Source organism: Nematolebias whitei, chromosome 3 (genome assembly GCF_014905685.2).
Source record: "Nematolebias whitei isolate Nwh7 chromosome 3, NemWhi1, whole genome shotgun sequence".
In the NCBI taxonomy this organism is placed as follows: domain Eukaryota; kingdom Metazoa; phylum Chordata; class Actinopteri; order Cyprinodontiformes; family Rivulidae; genus Nematolebias; species Nematolebias whitei.
In genome coordinates, this window is record NC_056500.1 from 60,654,791 (window position 1) to 60,668,927 (window position 14,137).

The window sequence follows — 14,137 nt, forward strand, 5'->3', positions numbered from 1 at the left end:
CCCCCCCCCCCCCCCCCCCCCCCGCCCGAAGAATCGCCTCGAGGCGACCTGAGGCGCTTCTCGGGGTGGTCCTTGAAAAACCTGGAGATGAGGCTGGGATCGAGGATAAAAGATCTGAGAATCCATGACCTCTCCTCAGGACCGTACCCCTCCCAATCGACCAGGTACTGGAAACCCCTACCCCTGCGTCGCACGTCCAGGATGGATCTGACAGTGAACGCAGGGTGGTTGTCGATCAGGCGGGGCGGCGGGGGGAGGTCAGAAGGGGGGCACAAGGGACTGAGAGAGACGGGCTTGACCTGGGAGACGTGAAAGGTTGGGTGAATCCTCATGGCCCTGGGGAGTTGGAGACGAACCACATAGGGGTTGATGATGCGGGTAATGGGGAAGGGCCCAAAGAAGCGGGGAGCCAGCTTGCAGGGGGTGTCCCGCAGTTTGTTGTCCCTAGTGGACAACCAAACCTGCTGGCCAACCTGGTAGGCGGGTGTCGCTGAACGGTGGCGGTCCGCGAACCGTTTTGCCTGGGCCGTGGTCCTAAGGAGGGCCGCCTTGGCCTGGCGCCAGACGCGACGACAACGCCAGAAGTGGTGCTGCATGGATGGGACCGAGCAGTCGAGCTCTAGACTGGGAAAGAGAGGGGGAAGGTAGCCAAGGGAGGCCTCGAAGGGGGACATACCAGTAGCAGAGGAACGGTGGGAGTTGTGGGCGTATTCTACCCAAACCAGATGTTGACTCCATGATGATGGGTTGGACTCGACCAGGCAACGCCGGGTGGACTCCAACTCCTGATTGCAGCGCTCAGCTTGCCCGTTAGCCTGAGGATGGTAGCCGGAGGTAAGGCTAACGGACGCCCCGAGCGACTTGCATAAGGAGTGCCACACCTGGGAGATAAACTGCGGGTCTCGGTCGGAGATGATGTCCGAAGGGATACCATGGAGCCTGAAAACATGAAGGGTGAGAAGGTGAGCGGTCTCGAGGGCAGAGAGGAGCTTAGGAAGGGGAACAAAGTGAACAGCCTTCGAAAAACGGTCAACAACAGTGAGGATGGTGATGCTGCCGTCAGACGGGGGAAGGCCGGTCACAAAATCGAGGGCGATGTGGGACCAGGGGGGACTAGGGGTTGGGAGGGGAAGCAGGGGGCCAGCCGGAGGTTGGGTACCAGACTTTTTTCTGGCACAGACGGGACAGGCCGAAACAAAGTCTTTAATATCCTTGGGCATGGAGGGCCACCTGAAGTGAGTTTTAGTGAGGGCAAGCATGCGGTTGACTCCCGGGTGGCAAGAGAGCTTGTTCGTGTGGAGCCACTGGAGCACGTTGGACCGCACGCTGGAAGGAACAAAGAGGGTACCGGGGGGACCACCACCAGGATCGGGTTCGGAGGGGAGGGCCTCCTGAACGGTAGCGGTGATGGGCCAGGAGAGGGAGCCGACAACGTAGGTGGGAGGAACAATGGTATCGGAACCCTCAGGTGTGTCGGGAGGAGCAAACTATCTGGACAGGGCGTCGGGTTTGACGTTCTTAGAGCCCGGACGGAAAGTAAGGACAAAATTAAATCTATTTAAAAAAAGCGACCAACGGGCCTGACGGGGGGGTCAGATGCTTGGCATTCCTAAGATAAGTAAGGTTTTTGTGGTCGGTCCAAATCAAAAAAGGGATCTCTGTGCCTTCCAAACAGTGCTGCCATTCCTCTAACGCAAGCTTGACCGCCAACAGCTCGCGGTTGCCCACGTCATAATTGCGCTCCGATTGAGAGAGACGTCGGGAAAAGAAGGCGCAGGGAAGAACTTTGTTGTCTGCAGGTGATCGCTGAGAAAGGACCGCCCCTACTCCAGTGTCAGAGGCGTCCACCTTCAGAATGAACTGGTGCGTGGGGTCTGGATGGCAGAGGATGGGTGTGGAGGAAAAGAGGGACTTGAGCTTCTTGAAGGCGGCCTCAAACTCTGGGGTCCAGTGAAAAGCACGGGCGGTAGAAGTTAGCTGAGACAGGGGGGCGACGACACGACTATAATCCTTAATAAACCGCCTGTAAAAATTTGCGAAGCCCAGGAAACGTTGTAACTGTTTCCTGGACTCGGGGGTCGGCCAGTCGACTACAGCCCTGGTTTTCTCGGGGTCGGTTCGACAACGTCTGCCCTCGAAAATAAAACCCAGGAAGGAGACGGTGGAGGTATTAAACTCACATTTCCACGCCTTAACGAACAACTGGTTCTCCAGCAGCCGCTGAAGAACCGTGCGGACGTGAGTAATGTGCTGAGTGGGGTCGTGAGAAAAAATAAGAATGTCGTTGAGGTAGACGAAAACAAAATTACCAATAAAGTCGCACAGGACATCGTTGACGAGCGCCTGAAAAACCGCGGGGGCGTTGGTCAACCCAAAGGGCTTAACCAAATATTCAAAGTAACCCAAAGGAGTGCGAAAAGCAGTTTTCCACTCATCACCTGTCTTAATACGCACGAGATGATAGGCGTTTCTTAAATCAAGTTTCGTAAAACAAGAAGCCGACTGTAATTGTTCCTGCAGCGAGTCATTGAGGGGGAGCGGATACTTATTTTTTATAGTTATATTGTTTAATCCGCGGTAATCAATGCACGGCCTGAGAGTCATCTTTTTTAGAAACGAAAAAGAAACCAGCTCCCAAAGGGGAGGTCGAGGGTCTAATAATACCTGAGGCAAGGGATTCATTAATATAATTAGACATGGATTCCCTTTCGGGACCTGAAAGATTATAAAGTCTACTTGACAGCAAAGGGGTGCCAGGTAATAAGTCAATCGAGCAGTCATAGGGACAATGAGGAGGGAGAGACAAGGCGCGTTGCTTGCTAAAGACTGCCGCTAGGTCGCGGTATTCAGCAGGAACAGAGATGAGGTCGATCTCCTCTAGAGGAGGCGTGTGCCAAGGGAACTCGTTAATGGCGGAGCGAAGACAGTTACTGATACACTTGTCGCTCCATTTGTCAACGCAGCCGCGCTCCCAATTAATAACAGGGTTATGGTTACGAAGCCAGGGGAAACCTAGAATTATCTGGGGCGTACGAGAGTTGAACACAAAGAAATCAGTCATCTCATGATGATTACCTGAGATGATGACATGCAAATCGGTAGTCTTCTGATTAATACGAGTCAATGTGTCTCCGGTTAGGCCGGCGACAGAAATCAGAGGAATCTCACGAGTAGGCAAGGAATGTTCTCTAACTAAATCAGCACTAATCAGGTTTTGTTCAGCACCCGAGTCGATGAGAGCAGAAAACGAAAAGCGATGGTCAGGAGTCTGAATGACCATGGGAAGTGTTGGATTTCATATTTTTATACCTTTTTATATTTCCTATCAAGCATTCAAATGTCATGCTATACAAAGTGTGTGCGTGTCTTTCTTCAAGAGTTGAACTATATTTATAGAAAATGTTTACTAATTCTAACTATTTTACCTTTAAATATAATCTCACATTAGCTAAGGATAATTTTACAAGTTCACATTTGATATATTACAAGCAATCAAATCAAGCCAGGGAGCAGGTAAGATATTGACTACACAGGAGGGAAGAGTCCTTCTTTGTTCACTGAGCACATGGTGGCCTGGCTGCTCACACACACACTGATTAACATAAATAAAAGCTAGAACACATTTCTTTAATTTAGACTTAATATAGTTTGACTAAGTAAAATCCCTCAGGTTCTCTCTTAATAATAATTCATAATTAGATGCTCCACAACAGAGTGTTAACAGTCTAAACGCAGACAAGGAAACAAAGCGTCCTATTATGTATCTGCCTTAAAGCAGAGAATCACCAGGTTCTGGGGGCCTTCAACAGACTTATTGATTAACACATACACATAAGGTAGGTACTAATTAATAGTGATTAATTATTCATGTAGCAATCATGACACACTAATTACCAATAAAGCAGACACACATTAACATGAACAAAGAACCAGATTTTAGAGAGACCAGGGTATCATAAAACTTATCTCTGGAATGCAGTAAAAAAAAGGGCCTTGAGGGGGCGGGCTAGACCCGTAACCATAGCAACCCCAGAACCAATCAGAAAGCTAGCCTTCTCAAACTTTGATAAAAGCCAGAAATAACACACGCCCAGCGAGCATTTCCGGGAGAGCACAGACCGAGAGGGTTCGTTCTTTTAATGCTCCAATATATGCATATATTTAACAAATGTTAATGTTTGTCTCTGAATATCTGTAACTCCTGTTTGTCAAATAAATCTTTTGAACTAAGGTGACCGTCTCAGCTGTCTTGAAAACAATTGTGGAAAAAGCCACAACAAAAGCAACAGTTTAAATGGGGAGGTTAACGCAGAAGTTCCCACCAGTAACTTCGGCTTTACTGATGGAAGTTCTCGTTTCCCCGAAACGGACAGTGGGGCAGAAAATGACCGGGGTTACCACAATAAATGCAGAGATGGGCGGATACACACCGCTGTCTCTCTGCAGGAGTCAGCCGTGTGCGCCCCACCTGCATAGGCTTGGGCGAGCGATCCCATGGAGAAAAAGAAGATGATTGGTTGAGGCCAGGAAGCATGGAGGACTGGGAGTTGTAGTTCAAGGGAGGCTGCTTGGGTGAAACGGACTCGTGGCAAGGGGTCGTGAACCCAGAAGTAGGAGGATTCTGGGAAGTGTAGTACAAAGGTGCAGACTTGGGCTCACCTGGAGAAGTCGGAAACCCGGAAGTCGGGGATCGATGGGAATTGTAGTTTGCCTCTCTCCTCCTTTCCCGGAAACGGTCATCGATGGAGATGGCAAGGTCTATTAACTTGTCGAAAGTCTCGGGCTCGTCTCGCGTAGCCATCTGGTCTTTGAGAAAATCAGATAAAGAATTTAAGAAAACACCTTGTAGAGCAGACTCGTCCCATCCTGTTTGGGCAGCAAGTATCCGAAACTCCAGGGCGAACTCCGAAGCGTTACGATGGCCCTGTCGTAAATTCAACAAACGCTTGGCAGCGTTCGACGTCTGCAGCGGGCGATCAAAAATCCTACGAAACTCATGCAGAAATAGTTCATAGGTTGCCGAGGGATTTTCATGGCTCAGGAGAAATGAGTGAGCCCACCGGAGAGTGTTACCCTTGAGCTGACTTACGAAAAAGGTGATCTTGGCCGCGTCCGAGGAGAACTGAGTGGGAGCCCCCTCGAAGGCAAGTCTGCACTTCAGCAAGAAGCCGCCACATTGGTCAGGGTCTCCGGTGAAGAACTCAGAAGGTTTAATGAATATTTGTTGAACAGGAGGAATGGAACCAGGAGCCACGGGGGCTGGCGGAACGACTGGAGCTGAGGAGGAAGAAGCTTGCAGTTGACGTTTAATGGAATAAATCATACCTCCGAGCTCCTGAAGGTTGGACTAGACTGTGGTTTGGTGAGTCAGCACCTGATGTAAAACTTTATCCAACCTGTCGATCCGTTCCTCTGGGGAACCGGGGGTTGTCTGCTCGCTCTTGGTCTCATTCTGGGTTTTTTTGTGGCTGGAGCATTTCTGTTAGGATTGCGCGAGGAACCCAGATGGTATGAGACCCAGAACGAGGCAGACGCAGGGGAAGTACAAAGAACAGTGTTTATTATTTACAGTGAGAATTAATCCACACGCTGCTTCTCAGCAACTCCTGGAAAGAGGGACGACAGGTTAATGTTGGTCCAGAGGGGAAGACCTGAGTGGTTTGTTTGAAGAGCGTTTTTGTCCTTACTGTCCAAATTCGAAGGAGGGGAGCTGGTCCTTCAGTCCAAGGAGTGAGCAGCGGAGGGAAATCCAACGAGGGTCCAAGGGAACGAGGAAGGCTGGCAACTGGAGACAAAAATGGCACAAGGAATACCTGACAGGCCGAGGGATCCAGATCAGGTCACGAGGAGATCCAAAAACACGAGGAACTAGGAAACTGGAAAAGAAAACACAGGTGAACAAATTCTTTTCACCTAGACATATCTAGCTCAACAGTACTATACCATGAGAGGTGATATGCTCCAGCGATGAGTCACACTGGGCTGCAGCCTTTTGTAGATGGAGAGGCTCATCAGGCTGATGATCCCCAGGTGTTGTTAATCAGCGGCCATCAGCAAGGCAGGCTGCAGGCAGTGGGACCCTTACACAGAGGAGAATAAAAATAACCCTAGGTTTTTGTTTAGTACTATTGCTAGACTAATTAAAATTCCCATTTCTGTTGAACCATGTATCCCTACAACTAAAAGTAGTGATGACTTCATGAGATTCTTTATAAATAAAATTATTTCAATTAGAGAGAAAATTCAAACCATCCTTCCTTCTACTATCTCTAGTCCCCTGTCAAATGAGGCAACTTTAAAAATTTCACTAGAGCCTGATTTATCTTTGCCAAGATGGCCGCGCTCAGAGCAGTTGCAGCTTCACCGTCTTCCGGCACTATCCCAGTTTTTAGAAGTTTTGATATTGACTCTGTGCCTGACTCCGCGCTATTTATGCGTGTGAACTATAGCCGAACTGAACTGATGAGAATAGGAGCCGATTTGCCACGAAATATAGCAGAAATCAGCAACAAACTCAAAACTATGCTCGGCAGAATGCAGATCTTAAAGTCATCTACCTGGAAGCTGCAGCAGAGGCGTTCCAGCGCGCAGAAGAGGAAGCGCTGCTCCCGGCTTAAGAGGAGAGGATGCCGGGCGGGGGTTATGGTGAGGCTACGAGCTAACGCTAAAGCCGGTAAACTCCCCATGCTGTATCTCTTTCTGTCGAATGTTCGCTCGTTTGACAACAAGGTGGATTTACTTTGTCTGAGAGTTGGCGCCTCGGAAGAGATGAAGAAGTGTGCGGTGCTTTGCCTCACAGAAACGTGGATTACAAGCGAAACGCCGGATACAGTCTTCCAGCTGTGTTGGATTTCATATTTTTATACTTTTTTTTATATTTCCTATCAAGCATTCAAATGTCATGTTATACAAAGTGTGTGTGTGTGTCTTTCTTCCAGGGTTGCACTATATTTATAGAAAATGTTTGCTAATTCTAACTAGTTGACCTTTAAATATAATCTCATATTAGCTAAGGATAATTTTACAAGTTCACATTTGATATTTTACAAGCAATCAAATCATGCCAGATAGCAGACTGATTAACATAAATAAAGCTTGAACACATCTCTTTAATTTAGTCTTAATATAGTTTGACTAAGTAAAATCCAACCAAAGCAACTAAACTAAAACAGAAGTATAAAAAGGATCAAGTAAGAACACGCAAACACGAGTTAGATAATAATTAATAGTTATTAATTATTCCTAGAAATAAACAACTTTAACTCAAATCATTTGGTATCACTAAGGTATAATCACGTTAAACAAACAGCTAAAACGAACGATTTCAGTGAGGCAAAACTTCTTATCTGAAATGTAGACATTAACGTCCTTGAGGGGGCGGGCTAGAGTCGTAACCATAGCAACAGAAGCTAAACCAATCAGAAAGCTAGCCTTCTCAAACTGTGATAAAAGGCCGGAAATAACACACGCCCACCGAGCATTTCCGGGAGGCGCACACCGAGACGGTTCGTTCTTTAATGCTCCAAAATATATGCATATATTTTAATAATGTAATTGTTTGTCTCTGAATATCTGTAACCCCTGTCTGTCAAATAAATCTTTTATACCGAGGGCGACGTCTCAGCTGTTTTGAACACGACGTGGTAGCCAGCCACGACAGCTGGATGACAGACTTTTTTTTCGAGCGGACCGCTGCAGCGAGCTAACGGGGAAATCATGGGGAGGCGGAGTATGCATTTACGTGAGTAAAAGTTGGTGCACGAACTGTACTGTTGTAAATAGCTCATGCTCGAAGGCTTTGGAGCAAATAACAGTGAAATGTCGGCCACATTATCTACCCCGCGAGTTCACGGTGACTTTTATCACAGTTGTTTACATTCCTCCGGACGCTAATGCTAATGAAACACTGTAGGAGCTACATGATATCATCAGCTCGCTGCAGAGCAAACACCCCGAGGTTCTTTACGTGGTAGCCGGAGACTTTAACCACGTGAATCTAAAGGACTGTCTCCCAAGCTTTTATCAACATGTGACAATTCCGACACGTGGAGACAAGACGCTGGACCGTGTTTACACGAACGTAAAAGATGCATACAAAGCCGAACCCTGCCCCCACCTAGGACTGTCAGACCACATCTCAATCTTCCTGGCTCCTGCTTACATGCCCCCGCTGAGACGCTCAAGACCGGTACAAAAGAAAGTTAAATGCTGGATCCAGGACAGTGGCTCCATACTGAGAGATTGTTTTGACCGAACAGACTGGCAGGTTTTCAGAGAAGCTGCTGAAAATGGAGGTTAGCTTGATCTTGACCAATACACATCCTCAGTTCTGGGTTACATTAGTACATGTACTGAAACCGTCTCCACTATCATAAATGTTAAAAGCTACCCAAACAGAAAACCTTGGCTGAATGCAGAGGTGCGTACCCTGCTGGAAGCCAGGAACACTGCCTTCAGGTCTGGAAACTCAGAGGAACTGAGTAGGACAAGAAAAGAGCTGGTTGCTGGTATTAAGAAGGCCAAGGCCACATATGCACAGAGGATCGAGGGTCAATTCATCTCACAAGACCCTCGGAGCATGTGGAGGGGCATTAAGTGCATAACAGATTATAAAGGAAGGAGCGAACAATGCCCCAAAAGACCCATCTCTGCCTGATGCCCTCAACAAGTTCTATGCATGCTTTGAAGACCCGAACAGACCACCCAGCACCAGACTCACCTCACCACCGGATGAAGAGCATCTCAGTGTGACCTCGGCAGAAGTAAGGAGTACTTTCAGGAGGATTAATCCGCACAAAGCAACTGGCCCAGACAACATCCCCGGAAAAGTGTTGAAGGAATGTGCTGATCAGCCCTGTGAGGTGCTGGCAGACATCTTTAACACCTCACTTACCCTGGAGACAGTTCTCACCTGCCTGAAGATTGCCACCATCATCCCAGTCCCAAAAAGCTATACAGTGACTGGTCTGAATGACTATCGGCCAGTGGCCCTCACCCCGATAGTTGCTAAATGCTTCAAAAAACTGGTCATGACTCACATCAAAACAACCATCAACATGAACGAGAACCCTCATCAGTATGCATACCGTGAGAACCGATCAACAGAGGATGCCATCTCATCTGTGGTCCACACTGCGCTCAACCACCTGGAGCAGAAAAACTCTTACGTCCGTATGCTCTCTGTGGACTTCACATCCGCCTTCAACACCATGATCCCCCAAACCCTGATGGACAAACTATTCACATTAGCACTAAGCCCCTCCATTTGCAACTGGGTACTAGACTTTTTAACAAACAGACCACAGTTAGTGAGGATCCACAACTTCTCCTCCTCCACCATAACCCTCAGCACTGGCTGTCCTCAGGGATGTGTGTTGAGCCCCCTCCTGTTTACTCTGCTCATGTATGATTGTGCAGCTACCCATCCAGGCTGTCACATTGTAAAGTTTGCAGATGATACAGCGGTGGTGGGATGCATCACAAACAATGATGAGTCCAGCTACAGGCAAGAGGTGGAACACCTGGAGAGCTGGTGCAAAGAGAATAACCTTCACATCAATGTGAAGAAGACAAAGGAGATGATTGTGGACTTCAGAAGGAACTAAAACATCTACACCCCCCTGAACATAAGAGGATATGTGGTGGAAGTGGTCTCCAGCTACAAGTACTTGGGTGTACACATGAATGACAACCTCAGCTGGAGCAACAACACCACCAGCCTGATCAATAAAGCTCATCAGAGACTCTACTTCCTCAGATGGCTGAGGCGAGCTGGTCTGGGAAGCTCAGTCCTCACCTCCTTCTACAGGTGTGCAGTGGAGAGCATCCTGTGCTCCAGCATCAACGTGTGGCATGGAGGCTGCACAGCTGCAGAAAGGAAAGCTTTGCAGACAGTGGTGAAGGCTGCACAGAAGTCTGTCGGAATCAGCCTCCCCACCATCACAGACATCTACACCTCCAGATGCAGGAAGAGGGCCACCTGCATCATGAAGGACCCCACTCACCCAGCACACACACTTTTTGCCCCACTCCCCTCAGGAAGGAGGTTAAGGAGCATTAAGTGTAGAACCATTAGACTGAGGAACAGCTTCTACCCTGAGGCTGTTAGTCTCATGAATCTCTACCCAGAATAATCACTGTGAAAAACCATATCATGTTGCTACTGATCTGTTTCAATGTTGATGTGTTCATGCGTGCACATCCGCTCACACAGACTCATTTTTGTCTCTGCGTGAGTGCAGCTACGGAGTGCGCTCTCAGGACATTATTACCTGCAGTGTTCCCTCAATGAGGACTGAACTAGGCAAAAGGGCCTTCTCCTATTCCGCTCCTGTTTCCTGTAATATCTTACAAAAAGATTTGAAGCTCTCGACCTTGACCTCTCTAAGTGTCTTTAAGAATCTGTTGGACACCTGGCAGGGTCCAATGCATTCATGTTCCTGTTTTTAGTTTTCTACATTTGTCTTGGAATCTAGCTGTTTTTTTTTGTTTTTTTTAAACTGTAGTATGCTTTTTTTATAACTGTTTATTGTTGTTGCTGTTGTACATTGTTGTCATCTTTCTTTGTTGAAATCAGGTCTCTCTTGTAAATGAGTCCTCGAGGCTCAATGGGATTTACCTGTATAAATAAAGGTTGATTGATCATGTTCATGTTTGTGCTGATGTTCAATGTTTTATGTTATGAGTGCTTAGTGTATATTTAGTTGATGTTTTTCTTAGTTCATATCTTAGATGTTATTACTGTTTTTCTTATACATTTTATTGTTGGATGTAACTGGGACCTTGTGTACATAATTTCGCTCCACCACATGTACCACATGAGGTGCGAATGACAATAAAGAATCTCTGACACTGACTCTGACTCTGATTTATGTTTGGACAGTTTTTGTCCTGTTGAGCTCTCTGAATTGTCAAAAATAATAACCTCATCCAAACCATCCACATGCCTGCTAGATCCCATCCCAAACAGACTGTATAAAGAGGTATTCCCCCTAATTAATGTCCACATTTTGGATCTACTTGGTATGGTATGGTATGGTATATAGTTTATTCATTTTAAAAAAGTACAAAACAATTCCATAACAATATAACAAAAGATACAAAAGATTTAAAATGAAAGGCAGCAGAAAGAAGAAAAAATCTTATTATATCTGCCCCTTTTTTCAAACAATTATTTCAGACATAATAATCTTCAAGTAACAGTACAAAATGAATAGCTTTCTAATTTTTCTAATTCTAATACAAAACACACACTAAGCTACTTCATATATACTTTAACAATTCAGTTTTGATCTTTTTCTTAAATGTACACATTGACTTGACATTTTTCACATCACTCTCTAGACCATTCCACAATCCAACTCCTTGGATTGAGGTAGACCTTCCCTTCAGACTAGTTCTGAATTTTGGTTTGACAAATATTTCTATCCCCTTAAGATTATAACAACTTTGTCTTTTAACAAAATTTCTTTGGATATTTAATGGTAGTGTGTTATTTTGAGCCCTATACATAACTGATAAAATACTGTAATCTACCAAATCATGGAACTTCAATAACTTGAGTTGATAAAATAATGTGCTTGATGGGTGACTGTAATGCTTTCTGGTGATAATTCTTACAGCTCTTTTCTGTAAAATAAAAATAGGTTTTGTAAATGTTTTACACGCTTTCCCCCAAACATCAATGCAATAGATTAAATGTGGAACAATGATTGTGTTATACAACATGTACAGAGCTTTATAAGCTTAATTTATCTTAATTTAATTTAATTAATTAATTTAATTTAACTTAATTTATCTTTAATGGATGGTTATGTACCACAGCGTTTTAGGTTGCTGTAATTAAACCTTTACTTAAAAAGTCTGATCTTGATTCAGAAATTCTGGCCAACTACAGACCTATATCTAATCTAACTTTCATCTCAAAAATTCTAGAGAAAATAGTTGCAGGTCAGTTGTGTGAACATCTACAAAGAAATAATCTGTTTGAAGAGTTTCAGTCAGGGTTTAGAGCTCATCATAGCACAGAAACTGTCACGAATTGGGGTGGATCGGACAAGCACAGACTCAGAAAAAGGTTTAAAAGTTTATTTTTAAAAAACGGCGGCGTCTGGCAGGAGGTTCTGGTTCTGGTACTGGTACCGGACCGCTCTGGGGGAGACAGACAGATTAGTGGCTGTAAGCATAACAGAGTAAACAAGAATAAAGCCATTAACCTTCTGTCTCTGGAACCAGTCTGAGATGTGGGCCAGGTGGGTCCCGGTACCGGTCCGAATCTCAGAAGCTGGTAACATGCGCAAGGGTGCACAGAGCAGCAGCGCGCAGCGTGAGCATGAACAGGTAGTGAGGCTGGATGGGCGAGCTGTGAAGCTGAGGAGTTTAGGCAGCAGAACTTTATCCAGGGGCAGGCAAGGGTCAAAACCAGAGAGGAATGCAGCCAGGCAGAAGAACCAAAAGTGGAATCCAAAAATCGTGATCAAGGAGGAAAAGCAGCGTCAATATGGTCAGATTATAGGCGAGGAATCCAGTCCGGGGGCAAAGGCGAGAATGAGAGGTCGTGGGCAAAGCTATGGTCGAAAACTGTGATAAGAAGAGGTAACGCTGGATATCTATGGAAATAATCTATAATTATCTGGCGGCGACTGAGGAGAAACAAGGAGCTTAAATAGTGAACTGAAACAGGTGTTGCTCATGAATGTAGATTGCGGTAGATGGTGGAGGGGGCGTGGCACAGGGTGACAGGAGCTGAATGAATGAGGGGGGAACTCAAAACTAAAGCAGGACAAAACGTGAATGATCTAAAAACAGGGGCTGTGGTATGAGGAACAGAGGCTTAAACAGATGGGGGGGGCAGCGGGGGCCGCTGAGCATGACATAGCCCCCCCTTTAAGGCCCGGCATCCTGACGGACCACCAAAGAAAAAGAACTAACAAGGACTGGGCAGGTGGAGGGGGCACTGGAGGTGGGCAAAAAGGCATATTGGAGGTCCGACAGGACCTCCAGAGAAGCCCCAAAACTCTGGTGGACGGCCTGGCCACTGTCCAAAAAGTGGCAAAGTCCAGGTCAGATGGCCATGTAAGCCTTGCTGGGGCCAGATCAAAGGCAAGACCAGGACCAGTGCTGCACCAGGCAGGAGGATCAGAGCTGCAGCCCACATGGATGTCTTGGAGGCTGCGGCCGACATGGGGGTCCTGGGAACCGTTGCAGCCGGCATGGGGGTCCTGGAGGCTGCTTCGGCCGACATGGGGGTCCTGGGAACCGCTTCGGCCAACATGGGGGTCCTGGAAGCAGTCTCGGCCGACATGGGGGTCCTAGAGGCCGCTTCGGCCGACATGGGGGTCCTGGAAGCAGTCTCGGCCGACATGGGGGTCCTGGAGGCCGCTTCGGCCGACATTGGGGTCCTGGAGGCCGTTGCGGCCGACATTGGGGTCCTGGAGGCCGTTGCGGCCGACATTGGGGTCCTTTAGGCCGTCTCGGCCGACATGGAGGGCTGTGGGTAAGCTGCGGCAGACATGGAGGGCCAAGGAGCTTCTGTAGTCGACATGGAGGGCCGTGGAGCTGCTGAAGCCGACATGGGTGGTTGTGGAGCCTCTGAGGTAGGCAGCGAATCTTCTGCTGTAGGCGGCGAATCTTCTGCGGTAGGCGGCAAATCTTCTGCGGTAGGGGAGAGCGCCGGCCCCTCTGGAGACTTGGAGAGCGCTGGCCTCTCTGGAGACTTGGAGGCCTGGAGGGGAGCCGCAGCCAACTTGGAGGCCTGGAGGGGAGCCGCAGCCAACTAGGAGGCCTAGAGGGGAGCCTCAGCCAACTTGGAGGCCTGGAGGGGAGCCGCAGCCAACATGGAGGCCTGGAGGGGAGCCGCAGGCCAACATGGAGGCCTGGAGGGGAGCCACAGCCAACATGGATGTCTTGGAGACTGCAACCGACAAGGGGGGCAAATCTTCTGCGGTAGTGGAGGGCGCTGGCCCCTCTGGAGACGTGGAGGGTGCCGGCCCCTCTAGAGACGTGGAGGGCGCCGGCCCCTCTGGAGACGTGGAGGGCGCCGGCCCCTCTGGAGACGTGGAGGGCGCCGGCCCCTCTGGAGATGTGGAGGGCGCCGGCCCCTCTGGAGACGTGGAGGACGCCGGCCCCTCTGGAGACG